Here is a 17098-nt window from a genome sequence, read left to right as displayed (position 1 = left end):
CAGACACATGTGGGTGTGAATGTGCTCCCCACCTTCTGTACTGAGCCTGTTCCTATCAAATATTCATCAGAGGAAGATTTCCATCTGTACATTTTGCATTATTCAGGCTTCGAAGTATTTTGGTGACTTTCATGTTGCCTACAGGATTTAGATACCAGGGATAAAACAGAAACCTCTGTAATTTTCTACATTTAGCATTTCTGCTTCATTAAAATTCTTTTGAAGATTAGTCTTAATGATAGATCTTTAACTTGCAGTCTTCCTCCCAGGAAAAATAAGCTTACAACTGGAAAAGATGAACCAATTCCAAAGAAATCTTTGTAATTTGACCATCAGGCATGGGTGGGTGATGCAGGTAGCTCTATTTCTTTTCAGTATTTGCCTTACCCCAAAGGGCCTGCCTTTAACCCCAGTGTGTAATAGATTGCTGCTGCTTCTGCATATTCACCCACAGGATAAAAATATGAGAGTATTCTCCTTTGAGTAATTCTTTCTTAAGACACTGAAACAAAACAGACAATACTGAACCAATTCAAGCTGAGTTTTAAACTATTAGTATTCACTACTTGTTTTTACATACAAAATTTAGATGTGATATGTTGCAGTGCCTGATTTTTCAGAGACTGTGAAGCACTTGACATGCTGCTTAAAGAGGCTAAGGATGTTTTACATCCCCTGAAAGGCAGGTGTACTATTCACTGCTATAAAACTTGGGTTTAGGGCCAGAAAACAGATGGCCCCCAAATTTGAGAACATGATGATACTATTACTTTTGGCTCCTTGTAAAGGGCCATGCTGAGTTCCTGAAGATGCTAACTCATCTATCATACTTGATTACTCATTAGCAAACAAACCAGGATGTTTGACATGAAGAAAAACTGTTACAGGATCCCTATATACAAGCAGCTCAGAGGGTTTGTCATCTCTCTTGTGCTCTGCTTTTGACACAAAGGAGAACAAGAGGCACCAGCATGGTTGGAACAGTATGTTGGGGAGATGATGTACAGCCTGGTGCATAGCTTCCTCTCTACTGGATTCAGTAGAGCAAGACCAGTGGGGTTGCCAGTGCTTGGTACCTAAAATACCAAACCAGAGAAACAGTTTCTGCAGAGGACATAAACAGGTTTTGGCTGGGACTGGGGGGTGGTGCTTGACATGCTCCTTTTCAGATATTTTTTAACAAACATTCACCATTTCTGGCTTCTAGGGGGGAAAAACTGAAGCACATAATTCTGGTAGGAAACAATGGGTAATTAAATCATGCTATTTTAAAAGATCACTTGCTATGAGGCGTCCCACCTGGGAAAGGCAGACAGACTTGCTTTGCAGACTGCTCTGAGAAGTGCTTGGGTTGTTTCCCTAGTTCTTAGCAAAAACATTTCTAACTTCATATGCTTATGCTGGAATCTGCTGTGACTGTATCTCACTCGTTTTGCAATAGCAAATCTTACTTCAGTTTAGCAAATGCATTAAAGAGACATGAGCTAGTAAAGTGCTTTTAGCATTGAGTAGTTAGAGCAGGTTGAATGTTTTGATCTGAAGAAAATGAAAACTGTTAGAGCAATGCTTATTTTAAACCACAAGCTAAAGACAGTAGCTTAGTAGACTTAACTACAAATTTTCAGATCTTGCAGACAAGCACCAGACAGAGTTGTTGAGCTTCAGCAGTTGTTGAATCTCTTCTTATAACATGTCTACCCTATGTGTGTATTTGTTTGGCAGCTGGTGTTGTGGGTATGTGTGTGTAAATCGGAAGAGTTTGTCCAGATTCTGTCCTTTCCATTTTCTATAACTGTTCATGTACTAGCTTTTCTGGTACAAGGATCTAGCAAGGAAGAAGAGTTAAGCTCTCACAAAGAGGAGAACAAACAAATCTTGGGGCACAGTGCAGAGGTCTTCATTTTCGAGCAACATTTCAGGTTGCTGTACCAAGGGCTGAAACTAGCCTTAAGGCACCTGATGTGGTGACATCCAGAAGTTGCCAAAGCTTCTGTGTGCAAAAGGGCTCCTTGCCATGGAAATACTACAAAAGCTCCGTGCTTTCGTCTCTCTTGATCTATGCTAAATGGAGGTAGGGAACAGCATGCAGCTGCCTCTTACACCACTGGCCAATTAGTGACTAAAACCAGTTTGATCTAGAATACTTTGCCAACATTTCAAGAGATGAGTGAGAAACTACAGAGTTCAAAACCCCATGATTAAACAAGTGATACAAATACACTTTAGGCAAGCTTCCTCTTGCTGACCTTCAGTTGTCTACAGTGGAGAAGTGCACCTCTGGGCTGCATTAAAGTCAGAAACAGCAGGATGCTTGCAGCAGAAGATCCCGAGGAGCTGGTATGTCCTACAGAAGAAAACACAGCATCTCCTGATACAGTCTAGTCCTTTCTCTGAACTATAACAGGCAAACAGTTCACATAACAATTTGGTCGGGATCCCAGCCCGTGCAGCAGTGTCTCTTTTCAAAGCATTGGCAGTGGAACTGGGAGCATCCCAGCATCTCTGGCACGTGGGGGAGAGTGGTGAAAACAATGAAGCAGCTTCCAGTGGTTTCATTCCTATTAGGACTTTTATGAAAGGACTTCAGTATGCTTTACACTGAGATTGGAAGAGGCTGTTGCTAATTAAATAATTAGCTGTTTAAAATGTATTTATTAAGGTTTAACAGCCAAGCCACAGATACACGTCAATTACAGAGCCACAGTATCTGCAATAAATGTTTTTCACCCCATAATCAAATATGGCTTAATTAGGCAATGCTGGGAGAACAGTCATAATAAATAGTGGGTAAGACTTGCCTTTATAATTGAGATTTAATCAGCGAACTCTGTATGTTCATTGAATAATTGATTATTATACACATTTATCAGGGATTAAAAACTCGGTGGTAGATATGCAAATCCCCTTGTATTAAATACATCTGAAATTCTCAAATACCATTTAATGCATATTAACATCCTGATTAAATCTAAATGACATACACATTGTAGATATCACTTCTGCAGCAGGCTATTTTATTGCTATTTATCATTTTTTTTCCCCCCCATGCTAAACTGCTTGTGTGTTTGTTGCTTTGTAAGTAGTTGTAGGAGATGGACAGAAATATGCCAAGGGGAAGTGAAATGGAGATGGCATCCTGTGCATTCCTGGGATGAGCAAGCTATCCTGGATGTCACAGCAGGAAATATTTTTACCCCAGCTGTTAGTGAGCAGACTAAATGAAATGAAGCAGCCAAACACATCAGAAGATGCAGTAACTCTCCCTGAAGAGTTACTACTTAGTACTACATCTGATAGGACAAGCATGTAGAAATGTCCACAGACAAAAGGAAAATAAAAAACCTCCAAACCAAAAAATAAAACCCACATGCAGAAGCCTTAACGATTAAGTGAGATAGGAATGAATGAAACAGCCCTGGGCCTGCCGAGGGGACGCGCTCTGAGGGGAGCCGTTTTGCCTTCCTCGGGTCATGCTCGTAGACAGCTTTTTGCTAAGGGTTAAGGACAGAGTAAGAATGCAAAGGAAGGTGAGATTATGGTTCCTGATGACAGCTGGTGTCTGAAGTGAGAGCTGAGCGGCAGGTTAACATCCCAAGCACAACTGGCACCCAGGAGGGGTCATGGGATGGCATGGTGACAGTTCCCCTGCGCGCTTGTGTGTGGTGCAGCTCGTACCTGGGCATGCATAGCGCTGGGACCGCAGAAAGTGATGCAGGTGCTTGGAAGCAAAGCATAGGCATGTCATGGGTGGGAGACACACTAAGATAATGGATTTTGATAAAAATTCAGCTGTTCACAGCAGAAGACTGGTAACAACAGAGCTATTACTATTTAATTCCTCTGCCCTGATCCTTTCCCGCTTTTGCGATTCATGCTGGGTAGTCTGGCAGGAGCAAGTGTCAGCCATGAAGATCTCTCAGTGCTAGGCTAGTATGCAAGGTTAACTCATTTACATGTTATTTGACTTGTGCTTTCATAGAATCAGTGCTTTTCACCTTTTACAATTTGTAGGCTCCTAAATATTTCCATGTAGGGCTGGGGCTCTTGATTATTGAATTTAAAACAATAACAGTACTGTGCATTCCTTTGCTGCTTTTGCAGATGCTTTGGAGGGCAGGTCCTCTACCCTTTCCTTCTAAGCCCCTTGCCCACAGCCTGAAGACTGCTTTTCTAAATTCCAGAATAATGAGCCAAACGGCCACCGTACAGCTTCTGCGATGTGGGCGGCTTGCTTGATTTTTCCGCTTTTAGAAGCATTCCTTGCTAGCTTCAAATTGGACGCGAGAGGGTGATGTTTCCTCGGGAATGTATCTGCTGGTGCTTGTAGGGGACTGCGCTCTGGAGAGGGAATCGGCATGTTTCGGTTTCTTCTGCCACGTTAGGATTGGCCTTGCTCCTCCTTGGCATTGTGCCCCAGGGCTGGAGGGTGCTCTGGAACTGGGTGAACAGGGGGACATGCCGCCTCTGAGCTGCTGCTCACCTCTGAGCAGACCTTCTGCCCGGGAAACTGCAGCATCTGGCCAACAGCGATTATTCCAGGGTTCCTTCGCGTGGCCAAGACCCTTGTGAAGGCCCCTTACCTTATGTATTTTCAGAGGTGCAAACTGTTGCTAAGTCTCTGTTGGATCCTAGGCATTTCTATAGCATATATGTTTGTCACCTATGGTTCCCGTTGCTGACTGCACCACCTCTAAATGCTTGACAGGTACAAAGCAAAAGAAGCTTTCTGCCCCAGGCAGGGATTATGGTTCCTGACAGCATATGGAGCAGTGTTGAGAGAAGAGTGGTCTTCAGGATAAGCACAGCCTGTTCCTGCACAGGAGCTTGCTTTTGCCAAGCTGGGCTGACCTGCAGCGTGCTGGGTCAGGGTTGTAGATCTCTGGGGTCAGGGAGCACCCATGGTTCTGCTGCTGAATTCCATCCCACTTGTATCCCCAGCTTACAGGGCACAGGTCAGGCCAAGCAGCCACTAAAGCATTGCTTCTTGGGAAGTGACTCATGCTCAGCTTTAGAGGTGTTAAATCGTGCCTGCTGCCTTGAAGTATCCAGAGAGTGAGCACCAAACGCTGCCAGCAGCACCCTGCCTGCCATCCCGTCACCTCTCCCTGGCCTGCTCTCAAGCCTTTGTGCAGAGCTACTCTGTGCTGGGTCACTGCAGATGGCTCTTAAAGACTGTTGCTCTGTTTTGGTCTGACAGGTTTAGCTCCGTGCTTAGATTGGTGACTCTGGATGGCCCAGGAGCAGAATAAGAGTCTTTTGGAAGTTTCAGATATTCGGTTACAGACAAGCTTTGGCTCCTTTACAGGTGAACTAATGAAGAGGGTTGGAGTCCCTAGGAAAAGGTCCCTGACATCACCGACAGCCGTTTGCCTCCAACCATTTTCTGCCCAACCAGGTACCCAACACAACCCTTCCATACAAAGTAAAGGCAGTGGAGGAGCCTGAGCTGGGAATGTATTTTTTGCTGGGTGTCATCTTTTGCCGTTTTAAGGACTCCATGGTGACTCTACCATGCCTCTATGCCACAGAGTGCCCATGACTGTGCCCTGTTCAGGGCCTTCATTTTGGAAGGCAGCAAGGAGGACTGCCAAGGGCCCTTAGTGTGCCCACAGCATCGATCCCCTCCTTGAACACGTTTAATGGTAGCACTCGCCCTACTCTGTACGTGCCATTGGTACAGATGGATGTGGGTTTAGGATTGTCTCCCTGAGCTGCTGTTGGGCTCCTCTGACTCACAGTGGTGCCCTGGACCAGGCGGTCTCTCAGCCTCTGGCAGAAGCAGCATGATGAGTCAAATGTCCGAAACCTCAGGCTTTTACAGAAAGTGCCGGATGCCTCACTGGATATGTAATCCCTGTGCTTGGAACCCACACGAGACAATGCAAAGCAAATTATCACAGACTAAATATATGGTCAGGATGTGTTGGGAGTTGGCAGTGTAGCTGGCTGGGGTAGCCAGCGAAGGAGGAGAGAAATGGTCAGCTTTCCCTCTTCATGTTGAACTGGATAATGCCTGGGATCCTTTAAAAGACTTTAACATGGTTTTGGAAAGGAAGAGCTGGAGAAGATTCAGCTATAAAAAGCTGGATGAAGGGTGCAATGTGCCTGGGAATTGTGAGAAGGGATCAGCAGCCAGCACTGAGAGAGAGGATGAATTTGGGAGCAGATAATCTTTCACAGCAGTTCAGAACAGGGCTTTGGCACTTCCCTGTGAATCAGGGGATGGGGTTCTGCTCCCTTCCATTCCATGATCTACAGCTCCTTTTTGATGCTTTGTACGAGTTACGCTACATGTTGGCAGCAGCTTCTCTGAGGCACCATTTGTATCCTCCTTAAAAGAACACAACCAAAATAAAGATCAGTTGTCCTGCCTGTTCTACTGTAATTGCTAATGTTGTTACTCTGGAAAGAACGCTATAAAACTGAATTAAAGCTTGTTTTAATTGACTTATTTTTGTATTTCACCTGGTTTGTGCAGTGAAATTTAGAATGGACTTTGCTTACTTTTTCTATTCAGAGTCACTTTCTGGCCCTTTGCCCAGATCAGAAGAGTCCCAAGCTTTCCAGTACTGAATGCTGATTAGAAGTGGGGCCAAACTCTACTATAAACCACTCTGCTTTGAATAAGGAGACAGCTGTAATGACGACTGTGATCTTTACTTTTATTCTCCTACAAACTGGAAAATCCAACTTGATGGTGCTTGAAAACCTTAACATTTTTTTCACTGGGCAGTTCTTATTATTATGAGTAGTGATAAAAAGTGAAATTAAGAATTCCTGTTAGTATTCTGAAGGCAAATACCCTCCTGAGCATCTTGGTTCTGCAGCATTTGAGAAGAGGAGCATGTCAGATGGGGTCTAAAGGTTGAACTGGCCTCTACAGCTGAGCATCCTACCTGTGGGCAGGTTACCGAACCACTCTTCCATTAGTCACACTGTGCTCATCTTTCCCCGTTAAGTGAAGACAGTGCTTCACCTCAGAGTTTATTCATGAAAGAAACCTGTGTTTGATCACCTTTGTCCTCACTCTGCAGGTAGAGACATATGTCAATAGATCTTATTTTAGTGATTCAAAAGTAACACGCAGCTTTGGGAGTGCTGCTTAGGCTGCCTAATAAATTCCCTGTAAAGATCCCTTTGCTGGCTAGGCATTCATCCACCCTGGCAAAAGGCACAGGGGACTCCCCACCTACTCAAATCCAGACCATCCATAGGCACAGCAGCTCCTCTGATAAGCACTTTATGGAAAGAGTTAATAGGCTTGTCAGTTGTGCTCTACCTAGTGCGGCAAGGACATAGAAACAGTTGTCTATGCTCAACAGACAAACCTTAGAGATAAGCTTAAAATACCCTGGGTCAGCTGGTATAACTCTCCTGACGTCACTAGAGCTGTGCAGGTTTCCATCACCTAAGGCTTGAATTCTGTATTTATTTGACAAGTTCCCAAAGGTGACCCTGCTCTGACCCTGCTGCCAGCTGACCAGGATTTGTTTCTCAGAGGGCGACGCTATTTAAAAATCAGTAGGCACACATCTTTCCTTTTGCTGGAATTTGAGGGTCACCTGTGCCACCAGCTCTTCTGGAGTCTTCCTTGCACGCTTGTGGAGATGCAGATGGGACCTGGGGTACCGAGGGACTTGTGTGCTGGGTAGCTGCTAATGAGATGGGGGTTGTGCTGTGCTGGGAGGCACATGGCTCAGCAAACAAGCAGCCTGGAGCAGGCTGGGGAAGGCGTGCTGTAGGTGAGCTGGTAATAGCACATTGCAGTGCTCCTGACGTTACAGCTTTCGTTACACTATCAGTTGGTTTATCTATAGCTCTACGTATCTGCTTGCTGGAACATATTGAGTAACTAGTTATAAATTGCAGTCTTTGCTGTCGTTGGCATTTCTAATGTTGAAATCTTGTGCTAGTGCTATTACTTTGCACATGTTGATGCATGTTTGCGTATATATGGTTTGGTCTCCCTCATACACGTAAGTTAAACTTCTGAACAAGGGACACCTCCTCTGTGTAAATATAAGCTGGTTTAAAATGAATGTGTTTTTACAAGGTTGTTTCCTTTTCATAAGTGAACAGGACCATACTTGCAGCCATAAATAATTTTACACCTTACTTTCTTGTTTGCAATCTCCCCATGTAGTACAGAAATAGTAAACAGATATCAGATATTATATCCCTAACTGGCTAAGGAGGCAACAAGAAGGCTTCAAAATCATTTAAAAAAATATAATATTCTGTTCCTGTGATTTACAGAGTTTAATTCTGCCTAATAAGAAAGGGCACAGCTGTGGGACTGACTATGCAGAGGACAATTCAGAGCTGGAAAAAGCCTAAGAACTAGCCCAGGATAAAGGATACAGTGTGAAATCTGCAGCTTCCAGCAATTCTTAACTGGCTGTATAAAGCTGATAAATAACAAGAGACCCCCTTGCCCTCAGTGGTACAGTATGTAGACACACCATAAAGCAATTCCAGCTTCAGCCAATGGTTTGGGACAGTTTACTAGTTTCTTTGCTGTTTCAGCTGATGGTGATAGATCAAATCAGTAAAACCAGGAGGGCAGGAGGAAGGGGATTAAGATCTTAGACTCAGCAGCTCCCCTTGGGTTTTGTTCCCATGGGCAAGTGCTGATGAGGGTTCTCCATTTTGTTTCTTCACTGATTAAACTAAGAAACCAAACCAAAGGACACAGGAGAAAAGGGTTAAAGGATTAGAAGATGGTCTTTGAACTGCCATGTGGCAAGGTAATGAGGCATGAATTATTAAAATGATTTCAATTATAACTGGCAGGCACATGCACTGCTTTTGCATTAGCTTTCTTCCTCTCTGTAAAAAGAGAGGTTCGCAAGTGCTCATGGCTTCTTGGAAGAGATATACTCTTCCAGAAATGTTAATTGTATAAACAGTGTTACTTGTCATTGATCAAGCTGCTTTTGTGGTTAGATAAGTTGAAATGTCAATGAAATGGGCATAGCTCAGCAGCAAGACAAATTTGCTCCTTGAAAACTGATAGGAATGGATTACTACCATATTGCTGGAAGGACATGGGTATTAATGGCCTTTAATGCTTGAATCAGAATGGTGAGCTGTGAGGCACTGGTCATATGCTGCTGGTAATAATTATTCTAAAAATGCTTTGGCTTTAATGGAAAAAAGCAATGTGTTTATACCATGTAGTCTTTTGCTTGTGCATAGCTTGGAAGTAGGGGCTTGAGAACTGCTCTGTTCAGAGATTTGTCAACAGTGATCGGACGGATTTGTGCTCAATCTCTGTCAAGATATGCAACACACTTCTGATTTTCCTGTATTTCTTCATGATCTGAATGTTACAGAAATGGAAATATCATCAGGTATAGCTCCATCTGGTGACTGCTAAAAATTTTTGCAGAAAAGTCTGTATTTCAGGTCAGAGTGAACAACCTTAGGTCTGACTCCTTGGGGAAAACTCATGGCCAGAAAGAACAACCAGCACAAGTAAGACTTGCAGCATTTGCTATCGCATATATCTGTAGATATATCGTGCTGAGATCAGAATTTGATGAATGTTTCAGAAAGTATTATTTACCTAACAGATTTGCTTTGGGTTTTCTCTTGCTACTCATGAATTGCCTGAAGTGGGGGAAAGGAGAACTGAATCCAGCAGGGCTCAGATCAACTAATAAATATTGTAACGTGAGGTATCCTGAAGCTGCATCTCTGAGCAGTTACTTTTCTCCATACCAAGAAGGGGTTTATCCTCAGAATTCAGATGTACCCTGTTCAGAAAGGTGATGGCTAATGTGTGGTGCCAGGCAAACGCATCTCTAGTTACTTTCTGTGCTTTTAATAGGGAAAGAAAAGTGAAGGCAGAAAAGTAACCTTTGTAGTTGTCTTCAATACACAAAGAATGACCTCGTTGGAAAAGCAACTGCGTGCAATACTGGCTGCAAAGGTGAATAGATTCAGGCTTTTACTCTGTTGTGGACAGTGACCACAAAGTCTAACCAGGGACCCTGTGAGTGCATCCATCTGTGGGGGAGCGTCTGATCTATGGGCCAGCCACGAGAGGGCAAGACAGTGATGAGAGCCTGGGTGAAAATTAATCCATCAGGCAAGGAAACAATTGCATGAAGGCAGCGGCTGTGCCAGACTGCGGAGCCTGGGAGGAGAGCGGGGCTGCGGGCCAGCCTGGGAGCTCGCTGGGCGAGCAATGAATGAGAAACCTCTGCGGGGTCTGGCTGGTGCCATTGTTCACAGTCACGGCAGGCAGTGCTCAGCCCTGCTCCTCTCGGAAATATGAGTTATTAAAATGTAACAACAGCAGGAAGGCTTTTGCACTAGGGCTTATACAATATCCCCTTTATAGTTCCTGGTTTTTCCTCCTCCTTGGAGCAGAGCTGTTTTCCTTTGGCCACGGGTGAGATGAGGGTTTGCTCGAGCCACGACCCTGCCAGCAGGTGACCATTTCTCCAGCTACTCTGCAGTTTCCCTCCGCAGCCTGGGTGGAAATGGAGGCCAGATCCCCCCTGGGGTTTCTGGATGACAACCGATTTTTTCCGATTCGTTCAGCGCAGCCTTGTCTCGGGAGCAGCTGAGAGGCGCGGGGGGATGAGGAGGGAGAAAGCATTCCTTGCTGCTACATTCACATAGTTCCTGGCACCAGCCAGCTCAGCAAGCTCCTCCTGAAACTGCTCCAGACTCTGAAATCACTTCTATTAGGAAACCATTCATGCTCTAGCTAGAGCCCTAGCTGACTCTTTAAAGCCCAAAAAAACACTGAAACACTGACAGCGGTCAGGAGCCTCTGATGCTGCCTGGCTTGTTTTGGCAGGGCTGAGGGTCTGGGCTGCGACAAGACCAGAGTCCTCTGTTGTTCTCGGGCAGTTGTTTCCCCACATAATTTTGTGCTTCCTGTCAGTTTGTACAGGACTGGAATCAAACTCCTGCTCTGTTTTCTTAGTTGCCCTTAATGCTACCCTTGCCCCTTCCTCCCGCAGAAGGGCAGCTTTGCCTAGTGTGACTGTATTTGCTTTGCTGTCATTACAGGAACTGCCTGCACCATGTGTCGGTGCTAAAAAACTGCCACACTTTGTAAAGCTTGTGATAGTTTCAAGAAACACGTACGGTGAAAATACACATTCAGGCTCTAAGGTGCTTCACCAGCAGTAAGACTGGGACACTGTGTGTGTGCCTGTTGTGGGCACCTGGAGGAGCTGGGCAGGACAAGCCTCTTGCTAACGGTGGCGCTGAGACGTGCTCCTTCCGCCCGCCCTGCAAAGCCTGTTTTTAAGTCCCTCTTTGAGGTGGGTACGTTAGCCTGATCATGCTGTTACCTGCTGAACTGCAGCAGGCTTGTTTCAGTGTTTAAATTACCTCTTTGCTTGTCTCTCTCAAGTGGTGATTCATTTTGATTGATCAGTTTGAGCTGGGCATGAAGGCAGCCTTGGTTGCTTCATTACTGGCACCACTGAGCTTTGGATGAAGCAGATTTTTACCTTTTAAAGACACCACATGTTGCAGCTCCTCTGTCTGTTAGATTTGCTCCTTTTGCTGTCAATGGCAAAATTCCCTGGGCTTTTCTGGAGCTTTCCAAAAGTATTTGTATCCAACTAATTTGGAAATCTTGGACTTCTAGGCTTAGGGCTTGTTCATCTATGAGCTGATAGTGTATTGTTTTTGAAAGGCTGGTCTGCCCATTGCCTGAAGTTTTGTGCAGGTATTTTAGTTGCTGCTAGTTGATGGCAAAATCACCCTTTTAAATTCTGCAGTAAGTGATATTGCTGGAAGATAAAGGACAATGAGAAATGAAGCTGTGCCAGTGGAAGGAAAGAGAAAATGACAGTGGAACTATGTTCTTAGCGAGGCAGAGACCTAAGTGATGGCTAATGTTGCGTGACAGTATATCACAGATAAACCTGCACTGGTTTCCAGGAATACTGAGGATTATATATATAATAACAGTCCTGGACTATAACTCTAGATGTGGGTTAAACTGGCTGCTTTCTGTAGCCCTTTTGTGTCTCAGTTTCCCCACCTGTAAAGTTGGATAGTAGTAATTTGCCCCAGAAGAGCTGCCAGTGCTGGCTAGAAGCTGTGCTGTGTTATAGCATTAAGGAAACAGTGGCTATTATTAATCACTCCTCATATTTTTTCAACATTCTGCATAAATAAATTGTGTTTGTTTTGGTTTTTAAAACTTGGAATCGATGGCTGGACCAAATTATAGCTGCAAGCTGAGAGGTACAAGAAAAGACATCCAAATGCTGCTCGGTTTGCTCTGTATAGGACAGAACTGCTGAGGCTGCATCAGTTGTGGCTCCTGAGCCCGGTGCCAGCATACAGAATTCCCTCCTTACAGCTTTTCCATTTCACATGCCAAGTATCCAGCTCTTCAGTCTGTTATAAATCTTCCCTAATTCTGTAATTGCTTTGGTAGTGATTATAGGCAGACTCTTGTTGATCCTTCTGTGGTTTTCCTTTATCCACATTTTCTGTGGGCTCTTTTATTGTTGTTGATTCTTTTTTCCAGTTCCTTGCTCCCCTTTTCCAGTTCTAGCAGGCCCCATGGCTCTAGTCCAGTGCCTTCCCTCCAAGCGACAGGCAGAGCCCCCTCTGCATCTGGATCTGCCTTTCCATTAAGAGCTGTTGGGGGGAAGGGGCACTCTCTGCCTCTTAACACGCTCAGAAATAGGGGAAGCTAACATGTAAGTTCATGCATTTAAGAATATGCTCTGAATCACACTTGCAGGGCTGGGAGTTGTGTTCAGGGATGGGTTTAGAACTCACGGCAGGCAGTTAAGCACCGCTTTGAGCATGACTGTACTGTTTCCGAGGTACCCATGGATGTGTCTAAACATAAGCAGTTAGAACAGCAGCAGAACAATCATGCCTGGCTGTTTGCTTGGCACGTGCTCAGGTCTGCAGCCAGATCGGTGGCAGCTGCTGAAGGGGGGAGCAGAATAGGTGCTGTGTGGTCCCTCTCCCCTGCAGCAGTTTAGCCCCCCATCTTCTGTGCCTCCCTCCAGCGCAGCAGGGCTGGTAAGCCTGGCTTTTCAGAGCTCCAGCACTCTACCTCCATTCCACCTTTTTTTCCCTCCCCAGGGGTGTATTTTCAACTAAAACTTGGACCATAAAAGCCATAAACCAGGGTTGTATATTTGTAAAAAACAGATTAAGCTTTGAGGGGTTTGAGAGGTTGACTTCGGCCTGGTTTTGTTTTTCAAACTTGCAGCTAGTTTCAGAAGTGCTCAGCTGGCATTTCTAAAAGCAGCCCAAGGTTTTTACAATGATTCTTAAGGGGTGTATTCACATGAGACAGCTCATGAAGCACCTTTAAGAGTTTTGTTTGCAGAGTCTGGGGCTATTCAAAATTAAAAACTCCTATGACCTTCCATTCAAATTCTCCCACATTCAGGGATTTTCCTTCTATTGAATGGACATTGACTACTGCCTTTAATTTTTATTTTACTGTCTGTCCACACACTCTTCAGCTTTAATTTCAGGTTTAAGTACTCCCTTCCTTAACCATGGGAGAGGCTGTTCTATGAAAATGGCCATCTGATGTACCTTGTGGTTGAGCAGATGTTATCTTGTTTGGTAATGAAATTCTCCCTTGAGTAATTGGACATTCTTCCTGGTTCCTCATAATTAAGGCAGAAGAAAAGAACAAAACCTGCTGATTTGATATGAGTAATTGCTTCATTAAGTCATTTGCTTCCTCACCATAACCATCAACCCAAAGAAGAGAACAGCATGACCGTCAGACCATATATGACGATACTGTAGTGCTGTGGGTCTTTGGTGCTTCATTGTCCGATGGAATCGCAGGGAAAGGAGTTAGGAAACACACAGCTAAACTATTTACCTCTTAACTATATGCAGTTAAGGCCACAGAGAGAGGCTGGCTGTTGCTAGCTGTGCTGTGTCCTAACAGAATGAATCGGTCCCTGGAAAAAGCAGAGTTAATGTATGAAGCTTTGGATAACACAGCTGCGTTGCCTCCTGTATCTGAGCATTGTGAATTGATGCTGAGAGGCTGAACATCTGTGTTTTCCTACTGTGGAGAAGGGGAGAGCTGCATTAAATCCTGACCACTGGCAAGAGTAAGTGGCTCAGAATTGGAGTACTGCAAGTCTTAGCTGTGGTGATGGCTTATGTCACTGCTCTTCTTTGCATTTAGTCTTCCTGGGTTTGGCAAGCGGGTTTGCGTGTGCGTTTGGGTAAACAAGGTCTCATCAATGAACACACAGTCCCCAGTGACACTGAGGACAGGTAGATGGGCCTTGGTCATTTGCTAAGTTACATGGATTTAACTGAGATCTCAGCCATAATTTACGTAGGAGATTCTCCATCCATGTGGACCCGAACTCTTCTCATGCATGTCTGACTGCCCCATCTCCATGATTCAGCGGTTTTGTTGCTCATGAATAACAGGTCACCGCAAATGCATTTCATAAACCTGTCCCTTATTTCCTCATTGCAGGCTTGAAATCCAGGCTGCTGCACTGGAGCAGCCACAGGATTTATGTGTCTACTGACAAAGTCAGGGCTTGGAGGCTCCTTGGATGTGACTTCTGCCAAATTATCCCCAAGTACTGGAGGAAGCATTTCCAGGTCATTGCCGACCAGTCCTCCAGACCTCTGCATGCTGTTCTCTCCTAAGCCTGTGTTACCCAGGATTGCTATCAGCAACTTTGATCATCAAACTGATTTCTATCTCCCTCTCCAAGATATGGACAGGTATGTTTTTATAAGGCAGACTCTGCTCAGCTCAGAGCTGCCAGACCCAACATTCCTGCAGCTGTAAAGTTAGGTAGCAGCAAGTTAGACAGCCCTGAGTTTTAATCCCAGTTTGGGCAACCCTTTTTCAGAGCCATTAAAAATAAAAAAAATCTGTCTTTAATTATATTTTTTTTTATGACTAAATGAGCATAATGATGAACTTAAGTAACCAGGGCATTGTAAGGATTAACTAACTGTGCTACAGCCAGCACATTATGTGAGTGAGCACTCCATTGGGGCTGCAGGGGAAAGAGAAAGATAAAGATCAGAGGTGCCATAATATTTTAGTTTCCTCAAGAAGGTGGTGGAAAGGAGGGCAGATTCTGCCAGTGCCACAAGTGCCCCGTGCTAGCTGATCAGCTCTTGTCCTTTCCCACAAGCATCTTGCTGCCCTGGGCACCAAACCCAGGAATTGTGCACTGCAAGGGGCACAGAGCATGGACTGAACTTTGCCTTGAGCTGGGCTGCCAGCAGCCAGCCCGCTGGCACGTGGCTCTTCCAGCTGCAGTGGATGGGTTCAGTGGGCTGGCTGAGCTGCCTGGTCCTTTCCTGCTGACTGGGTGCATCCGAGCTGTTGGATTTACCAAAGTAACGCAGTGTGAGTCAGGCCCGTTGTACATGCAGCAGTGTCAAAACCCACCCTTCACACCTGCCAGGGCGATTGCAGGCTCTGGGCAGTTTTGGCCCTTGCATGGCCAACAGCCACGAGGTCTCATCTTCTGTTGGTCTCCTTCCCCTCCTGCTTCCTTTCCTTTGAGTCCGGGGGCTCCTCCAGCTGAGTTCTGCAGGGCTTTTGCAGCCATGTCTCTGGCCGGGGTGCAGTACCACTGCTCACCTGCTACCCAGTTTGGCAGCTGCCTCCCAGTGCTGGGCAGGACCGGCTGCTGGGGCAGAATGCGGTGGAAAACATTCCGTCATCTCTCCAGCCTCGCAGCTACAAATAGCAATTGGTCAGGCAAAAAGAGCTTGGAAGATCATATGTAAAACAGAGGTGGAGAGGGAGACGTGGGCAGTTTATAGCCCTGACACCTGAGTTCCTGCTTCTAAATCAGAGATGCTGTTCCCCAAAGAGGAGGCTCAGGCCTGCTCTGATGCTTGCCGGCAGGTCTTTGGAGTGTGATTTCCCGCTTATCCTTCTTGCTGGTCACCCGGGGAGCCCTGCTGTCCTGTAACAGCAACTTATGCCACCAGGCAATGTCTTCAAGGCCCAGGACAGCGCTGAGTAACACGCAGCCTCCCGGCACCTCTCCCTGGGAAAACTCTACCTTCCTCCCCTTTTGCAACACAAGAAACTTGGTCTGAGAGATTGAATGAGTCGGTTGGAGAGATGCAATTACACAGCTCAGCATACCCTAATGTGAGCATCATGCTAGTCCATGAGATTGTAGGCTTTTTCCATGGGGGCTCAGCTTTTCCTTATTTCTAGAAGTTATTCTTCACTACTGTATGCGTTACTTTGTGCTGTTACCTCTGCCAGTCTCTCCCTCATCTTGATCCTTTCCTGGGCCTCTGTCTCCCAGCCCACCGTAGATAGCTGGCAGTGCTTGTCTCTCACTCCTCTGATCGCTGTATTATGTTTGGTTTGGGAGATTGCATATCTCAGTGGAGGACCCCCACATGCTGGGGAACGTGCTTGCCTGGAGGATGCTGCTGGGGGAGCGGCAGCACATACCACTTGCAGAAAATGCCTTTCATGCCTGCCATGGACCTGTAATGCATGTGTTGCAGACTAAGCCATGAAGAACCAGCTGCTGAGGGCAGCACAGCTGGGTCAGGCTCAGCAGCTGTTGCAGGAAGTGCAGCATCTGCAGCCTCAGTAGTTCACAGGAGCCTGCCCACGCTCATCCCTTGAATAAGATCCCTACTGTGTGCGTGGAGCTGGGTATTGCAAGATGGAGACAGGTGAGGTTGATGCAGCCTCTCTGAGAAGAAGCCAGCTCTGCACCTCTGCCAGCACCGCACTGGAATAGGAGTGCCAAGGTGGGATGTGTTTGGCAGAGGGGACGTCCAGAACTGACCAGGTCACATCCGAGCTGTTTTGGCAGGGTGGGTGCATGAGGCTCACACGGTGCCTGCCTGTGCTGCAGCCGGGCTGAGCCAGCAGCCTGAATCCCTCACTTTCAGGAACAATAAGTTCCCTCACTAATCTTACGAAAGGGGGGGGGGGGGGGGAAGCTATAAATGACTTACCTATTTGAAGCTCGTGGGCTCTGCATTGTATTAAACATTAACCTGCCCTTCTGAGCCAAGCGACTGATTCTCCTGGTAATTCTGAGGCTGGGCAGCCAAAGAAAAGGATTCTTTGTCAGACAGTATTTCAGAAAAAAATCCCTTC

Source organism: Falco peregrinus, chromosome 2 (assembly GCF_023634155.1).
Source record: "Falco peregrinus isolate bFalPer1 chromosome 2, bFalPer1.pri, whole genome shotgun sequence".
Taxonomy (NCBI): domain Eukaryota; kingdom Metazoa; phylum Chordata; class Aves; order Falconiformes; family Falconidae; genus Falco; species Falco peregrinus.
This window is presented reverse-complemented; position numbering follows the sequence as displayed.